The sequence below is a fragment of the Canis lupus genome, chromosome 10, assembly GCF_048164855.1.
Source record: "Canis lupus baileyi chromosome 10, mCanLup2.hap1, whole genome shotgun sequence".
NCBI classification, from domain to species: Eukaryota; Metazoa; Chordata; class Mammalia; order Carnivora; family Canidae; genus Canis; species Canis lupus.
The window spans coordinates 28,467,962-28,481,359 of NC_132847.1; positions in this window are offsets into that span (position 1 = coordinate 28,467,962).

Here is a 13,398-nt window from a genome sequence, read left to right on the forward strand (position 1 = left end):
CTGATTCTAAGGGATACATGAACCCCAATATTTATAGCAGCATAATCAACAATAGCCAAATTATCAAAAGAGCCCAAATGTCCATTGACTGATGAGTGGATGAAGAATATGATTATTTAGCCACAAAAAAAATAATGAAACTATAACTTAAACATAACATACTGAGTAAAATAAACAATTACCATATGATTTCACTCATATGTGGAATATAAGAAACAACGCAGAAATCATAGAGGAAGGGAAGAAAAACTGAATAGAAAAAAACTCATCAGAGAAGGAGAAAAACCATGAGACTCTTAAGTAAAGGAAACAAACTGAGGGTTGCTAAAGGGGAGGTGGTCAGGGGATGGGTTAATTTGGGTGATGGCATTAAGGGGGGCATGTGATGAGCACTGAGCATTATATGCAAATGATGAATTATTGAACTCTACATCTGAAATTAATGATATATGTGGCTAATTGAATTTAAATTTTAAAAATGAAAGAGAAAGAAACGTATGCTGTTTCAGACTATCCCATCCACCAAATCTCCCATGTCTTATTTCAGCCATATTATAATCATCATCCTGTATAACATTTCTTCTTCATTAAAGATTTGATTACTAACTTAGTCATTCTCCATCATTTATCTTGTCATAATTATTGGTGATTCTAGTACACATGAAGGTAATCCAAGCAATATCCAAGTTATAGCACCTTTATCTCTTCACCTGCGGTGAAGTTGTCTTCCAACCCACTAAAGGTACTCCTTCCAGTGGTCATGCCTGAAAGTAATTATTGTACCATTAATGAAATCTGTATTTCAAACATAACTTCTTTCCAGTCAGCTCTTTTTCCTATTCCCACAAGTCTTTGAACTCACTAGCAGGGATCCCTGGGTGGCGCAGAGGTTTAATGCCTACCTTTGGCCCAGGTTGCGATTCTGGAGGCCCGGGATCGAATCCCACGTCGGGCTCCCAGTGTATGGAGCCTGCTTCTCCCTCTGCCTGTGTCTCTGCCTCTCTCTCTCTCTCTCTCTCTGTGTGTGTGACTATCATAAATAAATAAAAATTAAAAAAAAAAAGAACTCACTAGCACCCTCTACTCACTGATATTACCACCTTTGTACTATCCATAATTTGCATTCTCGCTTTCTTGTCATCTAGTTGACATTTCATGATCAGTCATTTTTATCACTTTCTTGCATACATTCTCAGTTCCTTTGCTCCTATCTCCCTTCATCATTCTCATCTAACATATTTCAACCTTTGTTATATCCAATTCTCTGTTTTCTCAGCACTTTCACCAGAGTGTATGAAGGTAGTCCAAGAAAAACAGCCAGCTAGCTATAGGTCTCACTTTAAATGTAAGACCCTCAAATGATGTGGTCCTCAAGATTATCCAGTATTTTTTCTATTCTATTAACATTTAGCAACTTCTTTACCTTCCTCATTCTGTTCATGACCTTTCTTGTTTTCCCTTGAAGAAAATAAAAGAGAACTTTCATGTCTTCCCACATCCATCTATGCCATGTACTCTGCCTTCCTTTTTAAAATAATGGATATGAGCTTAGCTATTCCATGTGTGCATTAGATCCCATCCCCCTAGGCCTGCTCAAAGATTTTGACACTGTGATTACTCCTTTTACCTTCATCATCGCATTCCCCTTCTCTACTCTCTAATTCATATCAACATACAAACTGTTGCAATAATCTCTCATACTATCCTTCTTTAGCTCCACATCACCCCTTTATCTACCATCTTTTTTCAGCAAAATTCTTGGAGTTACCTACATGATTTCTGCATTTGTCCTGTTCTCTCTCTTTAAGGCTTTTGTCTCCATCCTCCAACTAAAGCAGCTCTTGGTAAGATATCATTATCTCCACATTGTCAGAACCAATGGAGAGTGCTTAGTCACATTCTCCCCTAACTTTTTTTGAAGAAATTTGACACAGTAGCAACACTTAAATACTTTTTCCATTTAACTTTCAAGACATAGCATTTTCCTGGCTTTCTTCTTACCTTATTCATAGTTTCTTCTTGCCTTAGTTGTTAGACTCTCTCCAATCCATAAATGTTGGAATGCTTCAGGATTTCATCTTCAGATATCTGCTCTTCACAGTCTACACTCCTTTCTGTTATGGACTGAATGTTTGCATTCCCAAAATCCATATATTGATGCCCTAATCCCCAATGTGATATTACTTGGAAATGGGGCATTAGGGGTAATTAGAGTTAGATCCTGAGGTACTGAGGATGAAGCCATGGTGTCTGATAGTATTAGTCCTCTTAAAAGAAGAGAGACAACAGAGAGTTTGCACTTTGTCTCCACACATACTCAGAGAAGAGGTCATGTGAGCACATAGCAAGATGGCAGTCACTTGCAAGTCAAGAGAAGAGGCCACAAATTTCTGTGAGAAATAAATTTCTGTTGTTTAAGCCACCTGGTCTATGGTATTTTGTTATGGTAGCTGAAGGAGACTAAGACACCTCCCAATGCACCTCAACAAGTTATATGATTTTCTTTTAAGTTTAAAAAAAAAAAACTTTCAATATGCTAAACATCAAACTTACATTTCCAGCAACACACTTGCATCCCCTAGTAGATGCCTAGTAGATTCAGGCATCTTACATTTAATTCAGCCCCAAATTAACTTGGTCTCTCCCTGTTCCTCAGTATCTCAGTTAATGACACCTCCTCAACCTCTTGGGAGGACCAAAACCTTGGTATTATCATTGATGCTCTATTTCCATATTTCACCTGCAACTTTTAGAAAATCCTACTGCTTACATCTTCAAAATATACCCCAAAGTCCTGTTACCCTTTGATCTAAGCCATTATCATCACTTTCCTGGATTATTGTAATAACCCCAAACTGAATTCCTCAAAAACAAAAACAAAACTCTTGTCCACTCTTGTCTCTAAGTTTTTATAGCAGACAAATAACTTTTTAAAAACATAAGTCATGAATGTCAAATGACTACCAAACATCCTCCCATAGATTTCATCGTATATAAAATAAAATTCATAGTCCTTACCATGGTCCACAATGCCCTACATAGCTTGGCCCCTTGCCTACTCTGATCTCTCTTACCTTTCTTCTCCTCATGCACTAACCGTCAGACATTTTGCATTCATTATTCTTCCTTGAACATATTAGCTTGCCTCAAGGCTTCTACATCTGCTGTTCTGTCTGCCTGGAGCTTTTCTCCCAGATAAATAAGTAAATTTCTCCTCATTTAATTAAAATTTCTGTTTAAATGTTACTTACCTAAAGAAGACTTCCCTGATCAGTCTTTTTAAAATAGCAGACCTATTTTAAGAGACATAATCTGTGCTCTTATCAAGCTTTATTTTTCTTTATTTTTCTTTATAGGTTTTACCACAGCTTGATATATCATACATCTATATGCTTATATTATTTCTCCATCACTCAAATATAAGCTCCCCAGGGTCAGGGGATTTTTCTGCCATTTTTACTGACGTATGTTCTGTGTATAGACTAGTGGTTGGCACTTCAGAGGTGTTCAGTAAATATCTGTTGATTGAATGAGTGTATTGAGTTGTAAAAACAAGAGAGGCTATTACAACTTGTAAGTTTTTCCAGAGGACGGGCATTTTCTTTAAGTAATATACTGGAATTCTAATGTTGCCAGAGTAATTTTCAAATTTTAACTATTCAATATTGAAAATATGAGGAAAGAAAACAACACAATGCAGAAATTATGCTTCTCATTCATTCATTCATTCATTCATTCATTCAACAAATAGTTATTCAGTGCCTACTCTGTGCCAGGCTCTGTCCTAGGTATTGAAAATGAAATAGTAAATAAAACATACAAAAACTCATGAGGCTTATATTTAAATAGGAGGATGAGGAAATAAATAAGATCAATTAGTAAGCTATATAACACGTTAAAGAGTGATAGCCCAAGAAGTAAAAGGGGAAAGAAACACTACAGGTTAAACAACCAGAATTCAATATATTCATTGTAAAGAAATTAAGGGAGAACCAATACATGAAAAATACATTAAAATATGACTAAATTATGGTGTCTAGAAATAAATATTTGGAAGAAAAAAATAAAAAGTGCAAGATAATGTTTGCTATATATGTCAAGGTAGTTGTTAATTATGAGAGGAGTGACAGAATTATAATAGGATGGGGCATGTGGAAGGGGCTTCTGAGGTGAGTGACAGAATTCTGTTTCTTGCCCTGGAAGACTGTTACAAGGGTATTCACTTCATAATGATTCATTCAGCTATACAATTATTTTAGGTAGTTTTCAGTATCTGTGTTTTATTTTACAATAAAAGATTAACCAAAAAAATAATAAGGGAAAGCAAAGAACCAATTCCAATAAGATTAATTACCAAACCAATACTCTTGTAGTTAACTATCAACTCTGAACAAAATATAAATATAAATACTTAAAGGAAACTGAATCATGAACTGAAGGGAGTCAATACTTGACAGAAGGGAACAAAGATCAATCTCCCATTTTGTTAGTGTAGCCTTTAGCTATGTGCAGTAGATAATACTCTGATAGAAAACTGTAGTTTTTACTGCCTTAGAAAACAGAAAAGAGGGTTTGAGTTTAGGGTAACACATCCACTGGAAAGGTAGAGAGGAGATCTCAGGAAGAAAAAAAGCCAAAAAGTGAAAATCCAAAATTCTGGGTATAAAATTTGCTCAAATCTCTGACCCCTTGATCATGTATATTGGGGGAAGACTCAAAGTAGATCAGTTAAGACTAAAAGAACTGAACTAAAATTTGATCTACACCAATTGAAGAGGAAAAGTTAACTATATTCTTTTAAAAATCAATATTCTTCATAGGAATGCTCAGATTCCAGAGCTCCTACAATATATAATTCACAATATTGAGGATATAATCCAAAATTACATGACATTCAACAAAGCAGAGATAATATGATTAATTTATAAAAGAAAATATCGACATAAAAAAATCTAGAATTGCCTTGATGTTGGAATTAGCTGATAATTATTTTGAAGTTTATATTTGAAGCTGTGTGTGGTGATGTAAAGGGAAATACTCACAATTAATAAAAAGATGGGAAATTTCAGCAGAAGAAATGAGACTATTTTTTATAAGCCTAACTGGAAATTCTCAAACTGAAAAACAAAATAGCTGAAATAAAAAATTCACAGGATGGACCTGAGAACAGACTGAAATAGCAGAGAAAAGAAACAGTGGACTTAAAAATAGAGCAATAGGAATTATCCAATTTGAAGAGCACAGGAAAAAAATTTTTAAGTTAATAGAGTCTTGTGGAACAATAGGACAATATCAAAAGTTCTAACAAGTATGTAATTGGATATCTGAAAAGGAGTAGAGAGAATTGAGAGGAGGAAAATGGCTAAAATTCCCAAATTTAGCATAAGTCATAGATTCACAAATTTTAAAAAACCAGTGAAGGCCATAAAGGATACATAAGTAGGAAAAAACCTTCTCATTTACATCATGGTTAAGCCAATGAAAATGAAAGAAAAATGTTTGAAAGCAACCAGATAAAAATGATACATTGCATACAGAGAAACAACAATGCTTCTTTCTCTTTATAGGAATTGGGGCCAGAAGATAGTAAAATGATATCTCTAAAGTACTGGGGCGGGGGGGGGGGGTGTAAACTATTAACTCAGAATTCTATATCCAACTAAAATATCTTTTATGAATGAATATGAAAGAAGATTTTCAGATAAAATCTAAGAGAATTCATCACCATTACATCTGCAGTCAAAAAATAATGCTGAAATAAGTTCTTCAGTCTGAAGAGAAATAAAAGCAGGTAGAAAGTTAGATCCTCAGGAAGGAATAAAAGATCATTGTATATAAATATAAATATAAAAAACTGGTTTTCCTTAATTTCTTTAAAATTCACATAACTATCTGGACCAAAAACTATTACATTGTATTGTGGGGCATATGTAGATGTAATGTATATGATAACTATAGCATGAACGGGGGGGGGGGTAGGTAAATAAATGGACCTGTGTACTTACAAGTTTTCCACATGTTATGTGAAGTAGTACAAAATTAATTGAAAGCAGACTGCTAAAAGCTAGGGATGTGAACCAACATCCCCAGAAAAGCCTTTAGAAAAGTATAGCTAAAAAGCCAGTAGGTAGCGCTTTTCCTACTTGGCTGCTTGAAGCTCAGCCACCATCATGAATGACACGGAAACTAGTTAGACCAGGAAGCTCATGACCAACCAGCTACTTCAGCAGGAATTAATGGTCACCAATGGTCTTCATTGGTCTTCATTTCAGAAAGGCAACAGAAAGTAAGACAGAAATTCCAGAAAAACTAGCCAAAATGTACAAGACCACACCAGATGCCATCTTTGTATTTGGATTCAGAACCCATTTTGATGGTGGCAAGACAACTGGCTTTGGCACAATTCCTTGGATTATGCAAAGAAAAATAACTTAAACACAGAATTGCAAGACATGGCCTGTATGAGAAGGAAAAGGCCTCAAGAAAACAGGGAAAGGAACACAAGAACAGAATGAAGAAATTCAGGGGCTGCAAAATCCAATGTATATGCTGGCTAAAAGAAATGAAGCATCTAGCAGTAAGCTGGGGATTGAACAACAGAAGGAGTAAAGATGCCACAGTGACTTTATTTGTGGTGATTGTACAGATTTTTCATGAGAGAGGACTAATACTTTTAAAAAACAAAATAAAAAGGCCAATAGGTAAATTAAAATGAAATTCTAAAATATATTCAATTAATCAAAAAGAAAATTGGAAAGAGGGAAGAAATAAAAAAAAAAAACCACAAGCGTCAAAGTGAAACAAATAGTAGAAAGGTAGACCTAAATTCAATCATATCAATAATTACATCAATTGTTAACAGAATAAATATTCAAATTAAAAGGCAGAGGCTGTCAGAATGGAGTAGAAGAGAAATCCATCAATATGCTGCCTACAAGAAATTTACTTTAAATATAAAGACACAGGTTGAAAGCAAGTGGATGAAAAAAAATACACAAACAGTAAGAATAAGACTACAGTAGGTCTATTAATATCAAATAGATTTGAGGGCAAGATATTATGAGGAAAAAAAGAGAAACATTTCAAAAAATAAAAGGAAGACAAAACAGTAATGAGGGGCACCTGGTTGGCTCAGTCAGTTAAGCATCCAACTCTTAATTTTAGCTCAGGTCATGATCTCAGGGTTATGAGATAGATTCCCATGTCAGACTCCTTGCTCAGTGAGGAGTGTACTTGAGATTCTCTACTTCTCGCTCTGCCTATCCCCCAACTTGAGCTCACTCTTGCTCTCTTGCTAAGATAAATAAATAATTCCTTTTAAAAAAACAAACAATAATGAATATCTCTGTACCTACTAACAGAGTTTCTAAGTAGATAATGTCAAAATTGACAGAATTAAAGAGAGAAACAGACAATTTCTGCTATATGGTTGTAGATTTTATACTTCTTTTTTTGACAACTGATTAGAGCTAGATGAAAAGTTCTGTGAAAACATAAAAGATAATTACACTATAAGTCACCTTGAGCTAACTGATATTTAGGGAACACTATATCCAGGTGAGAAAACTTTGGTGACTTGGACAAAGTGAAGATTAGTGAAGTGATGACAAGTGATCAAATTTTAGATATATTTTAAAGACTGACTTGTCAAAACATTGATTATAAATCAGTAAAATGAGGATAAAGAGTATTAACCTCACTGAGTCATTATGGATTTAAATGAGATAGTACATCTAAGGTGCTTAGCATAGCACATGACTCAGAGTGTGCAATCAGTACACTTAGCAATTAGTACAACTAACAATTAGTTTTACTATTACAATCTGGGGAAATCATTCACTCAGAAAACACTTATTGAGTCTTCCTGTGTACCAGGTCCTAAGTTATGTACAGAGAAATCATATTTGAGTAGAATGAGGCTCATCAAAGAGCTCACAGCAGCATATGGATGAAATGGAAACCAAACACTGCACTTGATTATAGTAACAATGGGAGCAGGATGCCCAGGAGCAATAACAATGGGACATAAAAGCTACCACTTTCATTGGTTAAAATGTCTTTCAAGAGGACACACCCGTAATTCTATGCATTTTACCACTTCCACAGTTTTATTTTTGAGCCCCTATGCAGCGTCATGCAGCGTCAAATCACCTAACAATAGCTTCAAGTCAAGAGAATATTGTGGAAGAGAGGGACACCTGATTCAGGTTGTCAGGGTTCAACTTTGGATTCTTCTAACCAAACCCAGAGTATTTGGCTTCTGTGTTTTTTCACTTAGGGAAAAATGGCCTAGATTCTGTGGAATTAGACTAGAAAAATAAGGAATCTAAGAGCTGGAGACTCAAGAGAGAGCATTTACAGTAAATATTTGAGTAGCATATTGTCCAAGTCATACCACACTTTGGACAAGAAATATTTTGACAATGGGGAAAAGAGCCCTTTCAAATTAAAAATTTTAAAGAGATTGATCCCAGACATTCTATATGTGTTGGAAGAGGTTGGAAGAGGAATAAGGAAATTGTGTAAAATGATTCTATGAAACTAGTGGGTCACAAATAATTGTTTCTACATGCATTGTGTTAGCATCTACATCTTTATTACATCTCCCATGAGCAAGTGCTGGGCACAATGGGTACAAATTAAAATGAGGCACCATTAGAGGTTTCCTTCAGGAAACCTATTGCTATTCTGGGAGGAAAATCAGTGACTCAAGGATCATGTCGTCAGCTCTGACTCAGGCTAGTTTCCTGACACTCGGAGAGAGATAAATGCCAAATACAAAAGCCTAAAGAAGGAAACCCCTTTAGCCTTTTGGCTGGATTCCTTCTGTACGCCCTTCTAGGCCCACACTCTGCAATCCCACATCCCAGCTCTGTGACCACAGAGGTTAGTTAACACCATGGGCTATCCTACTTGACTTTACTGCTTTCAATCTTGTGATAAACATTCACTGAATAATGCTGCATAATCAACAAGTTTACATTATTACAATAAATTTCTGTTTCACGTTACACAAGAACTAATCTAAAAAATCTATTATAAGGTCATAAAGATTTATCCTTATTTTTTCTAAGGTTTTTATAGTTTTAATCCTTACATTTAGGTCTTTAATCCATTTTGCTGTACTTTGTATATGGTGTGAGGCAGGGTCCAACTTCAGTTTACTCAATGTATATAACCCATTGTCACAATATAATCTGCAAAAAAGACTATTCCTTTCCCCCACTGAATGGCCCTGGCACTCTTGTCAAAAATCATTTGATTATATATGTGAAGGATTACTTTTAGGTTCTATTCTATTCCACTGTTCTATATGTATAGTTTTATGCTATTGTCATACTCTTTTGATTATTTTAGCTTTGCAGTAAATTTTGAAATCAGGAACTATGAGTCCTCTAATTTTGTTCTTCTTTTTCAAGATTATTTTGGCTACTCTGGTCCTTTGCAGTTCTCTAGGAATTTTAAAATCAGTTTGCCAATTTCTACTAAAGAGCTGCCTAAGAATTCTGATAGAATTACTCTGTAAATTAATTTGGGGAGTATTGCCATCTTAACAATATCAAGCCCTTTGATTCATGAACATGGGACATTTTTCCATTCATCTAGTTCTGTAATTCCTTTCAATAATGCTTTGTAGTTTTCAGTGTACAATTTTTACACCTTAGTCAAATTAATCCAAAGTATTTCATTCTTTTTGGCATTGTTGTAAATGAAAGTGTTTTCTTGATTTTTTTTCTTAATTCACTATATTTCTTGTATAGAAATACAACTGATTTTTATGGCTAATGTTGTAACCTGCAACTTTGCTAAATTCATCTATTAGCTCTAATTGTTATGGAGGTTTTTATAGATTCTTTGGAATTATCTGCAAGTATCTGCAAACAGATGCATTTAAAAGCAAGTATCTGCAAATAGATGTATAGATGCTTGTCTTTCACCAAACTTAATGACATATTTAACCATTATTTTTTCAAATATTCTCTGTCTCTTTTTCTTACTTCTTTCCCACTGAAACTTCTATTATGCATATGTTGGTATGCTTGATGGTGTCTCACAGGTCTCTTAGACTCTGCTCATTCTATTTTTTTTTTCTCTTTTTGGTCCTCTGTTGCTTCCTAGTCTGGCTTGGAAGGTTCGGGAACTGAAAGTGCAATGTGCATGTGGAATAAAAGAAGAGACAGACACAAAATTGTGTGGGGATTATGGAGCCCATGCAAAGCCGCAAAGGACCTGAGCTCATAAAGGCTGCTACTTTTATGAAATGCATTGCTTAACTATACATGTTCAAAAGAGAGATCCCTACATCAAGTCTAATGTAGAGACAGGCTGAAAATAACTTCTAACAAACATCCCTCCCATATAGGGTGCACAAGGTAGTTTCAAATAGGATGAACAGCCCACTCTGGTGTTCCAGTTGGTTGAATCCTGCATTCAGGACTTACTGTTCTTCTCTATGTAGAAACTTCTCTTTGTTGTGCCATGGGAGGTATTTCTCAGGATTATACATTAACAGCCTCTTTTCTTAGATCTGTTTATGATACAGCAGGCCTTTTCCTACAGTTCTCAGACCAAACAATTTAAATTCACCTATCATGTTCCTTTTCATTGCTCAAATCTACTTCTAAAATCCTCTAGTGATTTTTCACTTCAGTTATACTTTTCAACTCCAGAACTTCTAGTTGCCCTTTTCATAATTTCTTTTTCTGTATTGTTATTCTCTCTTTGGTGTGACATCATTATCTTGGTCTCCTTTAGCTCTTTGAACATATTTAAGACAGTTAATTTAAAGTCTTTGTCTAGTAAATCCCACATCTGGTTTCCTAAAGGTTGGTTTCTCTCAATTTCCTTTTATCCTGTGAATGGGCCATATTTTGTTAATTTGCATGTTTCATATTTCTGTGGAAAACTGGACATGTTAAATACTATAATGTGGCAACTGTGGAAATTCAATTCTTCTCATTCCTAGGGTTTTGTCATTATTCAATAATAACCTTATTTAGCTGTACTTTTTGCCTTAAAGCTTAACATAAAGTAATATTATTTCTAATGATCAAGGTTTTCCTAATATATTTTCATATATTTTCCTATCTAATTTCAGTTTATGGATTTTAAAATATATCTCTTAAAAACAGCATAGATAGATCTTTTCAAGTCTAATAATATAAGTTCTTTGACTGGAGTAGTTGATTCATGTATTAAAATCATATTTTTGTGTTAAATCTCCTATATTTTGTCTTGCCTTTCCTATGTTTTGTTTTCTCTTCTTTCTTGATTTCCATTGTACAGTATATAGATTGCTATTTTTTTCTCATTTTATTTTTCTCTTCTCATAGGTTTGAAATTAGTTTTGTGCCCAACACCTAAATTTTGAAAATCTTCCTAGAAAATGTAATACATAGGCTTAAAGTATCAGAACCTACTATGATCAAGCACACTACTAGATACTTACCCAAAGGATACAAAAATATTTATTCAAAGAGGTACATGCATTCTGATGTTTATAGCAGCATTGCCAATAGCCAAACTATGGAAAAAGCCCAAATGTCCATCTGACTGATGAATGGATAAAGATGTGGTATACACATACACACACACACACACACACACACACACGCACAGGAATATTACTCAGTCATCAAAAAGAATGAAATCTTGCCATTTGCAATGACATAGATAGAGCTAGATGTATTATGGTAAGTGAAACAAGTCAGTCAGAGAAAGACAAATACCATGATTTCACTGATATGTGGAATTTAAGAAACAAAACAGATGAATATATGGGAGGGGGAAATTAAAAAGAGAGAGAAAGAAGGATACAAACCATAAGATATGATAGAGAACAAAACTGATGGAGTGAGGTGGGTGAGAGATGGGCTAGATGGGTGATGAGTATTAAGGAAGACACTTGTTATGATGAACACAAGTTGTTATATGTAAGTGATGAATCACTGAATACTTCTGAAACCAATATTGCATTATACATCAACTAACTAGAATTTAAATAAAAATTTGAAAAAAATGTATTAAAACCTAAAATTCAGCAATATTTTAATCTCTTCCCTGGTTAATATATGAACTTTACAAACTTTCATTCTTATCATTAACTTCCAGACCTATGGGCTATATTTGTCATGTATTTATTTCTGGCTTATTTTTCCTAACATTACAAGATATTATTATCATCATTTATGGTCAATATTTGTTTAGCATTCCTTCCATATTTATTATATCCTTTGCTTTTCAATTCCACTTGAATCTCAGATCTACTATTTGGGGACTTCCTCTGCCTAAGGTGTTTCCTTTACAATTTTATGTTTTAAAAATCTGTTTAAAGCAAACCCTCGGTTTTAGCTTTCTTTCTTTAGAAACAAAATAACATCACTAGATGTTGCATATACACATATCTACCCTGAAAGGAGGTAGCTGGAAGGGCCGATTTGATATTTGAGAAGGAACAAAGAAGGAAAAAGAACTATATAAAAATGATAAGTGCAAGGGCATCTGGGTGGTTCAGTCAGTTAAGCATCTGCCTTCAGCCCAGGTCATGATCCCAGGGTCCTGAGATTGAGCCCTGAATTGGGCTCCATATTCAGTGGGATGCTTGCTTTTCCCTCTGCCTGCTGCTCTCTCTGCTTGTGCTCTCTGTCTCTCTCTGTCAAATAAAGAAAGAAATAAAATCTTTTCTAAAAAAGTCATAAATGCAGCTGAAAGAACCAGTGAATAATTCATTCTTCACAAACACAACACTGGCTTGTAGCAGACTATTGCTCAAGTTTGGCTATGACAAAAGGACATCACTACACAGAATAGGAAATAACTTTAAACTGAGTAACAAGTCAGTGTTCCTCAGTTCCTCTTGTTTTTTCCAAAGGGGACTCAGTCATGATCATATCTTTCTCAAGACCCAGTCAGCCACTGCTTGCTATCTCATCCTCATTTTCCCATGGATTCCAGGACCTAACATTCTATTCCTCAGTATGCCAAGAGGAAAACTAAAAGTTCCTGTTACTTAGTTTTACAGAACATTTATTCTGCCCCTTTGTTTCAAGATCACCCTTCTAAACATGCAAACTGAATGGCTGGGGTAGGGGAGGGGTTGCTAGGCACAAACAGTCCCATTCCTTCCAAGTACAATAGAAAATCTCCCTCTGATGTATAATCTTAGGATGCAGAAACAGTCCAAGTTTTTTAACATTTAAAGTATTCCTTCACCCCTTTATTTCTTGCTATGGTTATATTACAGATGTCAAAAGAGGGGAAAAGGGTGTGTAGGAGCAAATTTCTCTTGAGGTAAGAAGATCTGGGATCTACGGTGCAGGATTTGCTTCTGCAACAAAAAAAATATGTCTTCTGAGATTTTGAGATGAATGAAAGGATAGATAAACAATGTGGAGCAGA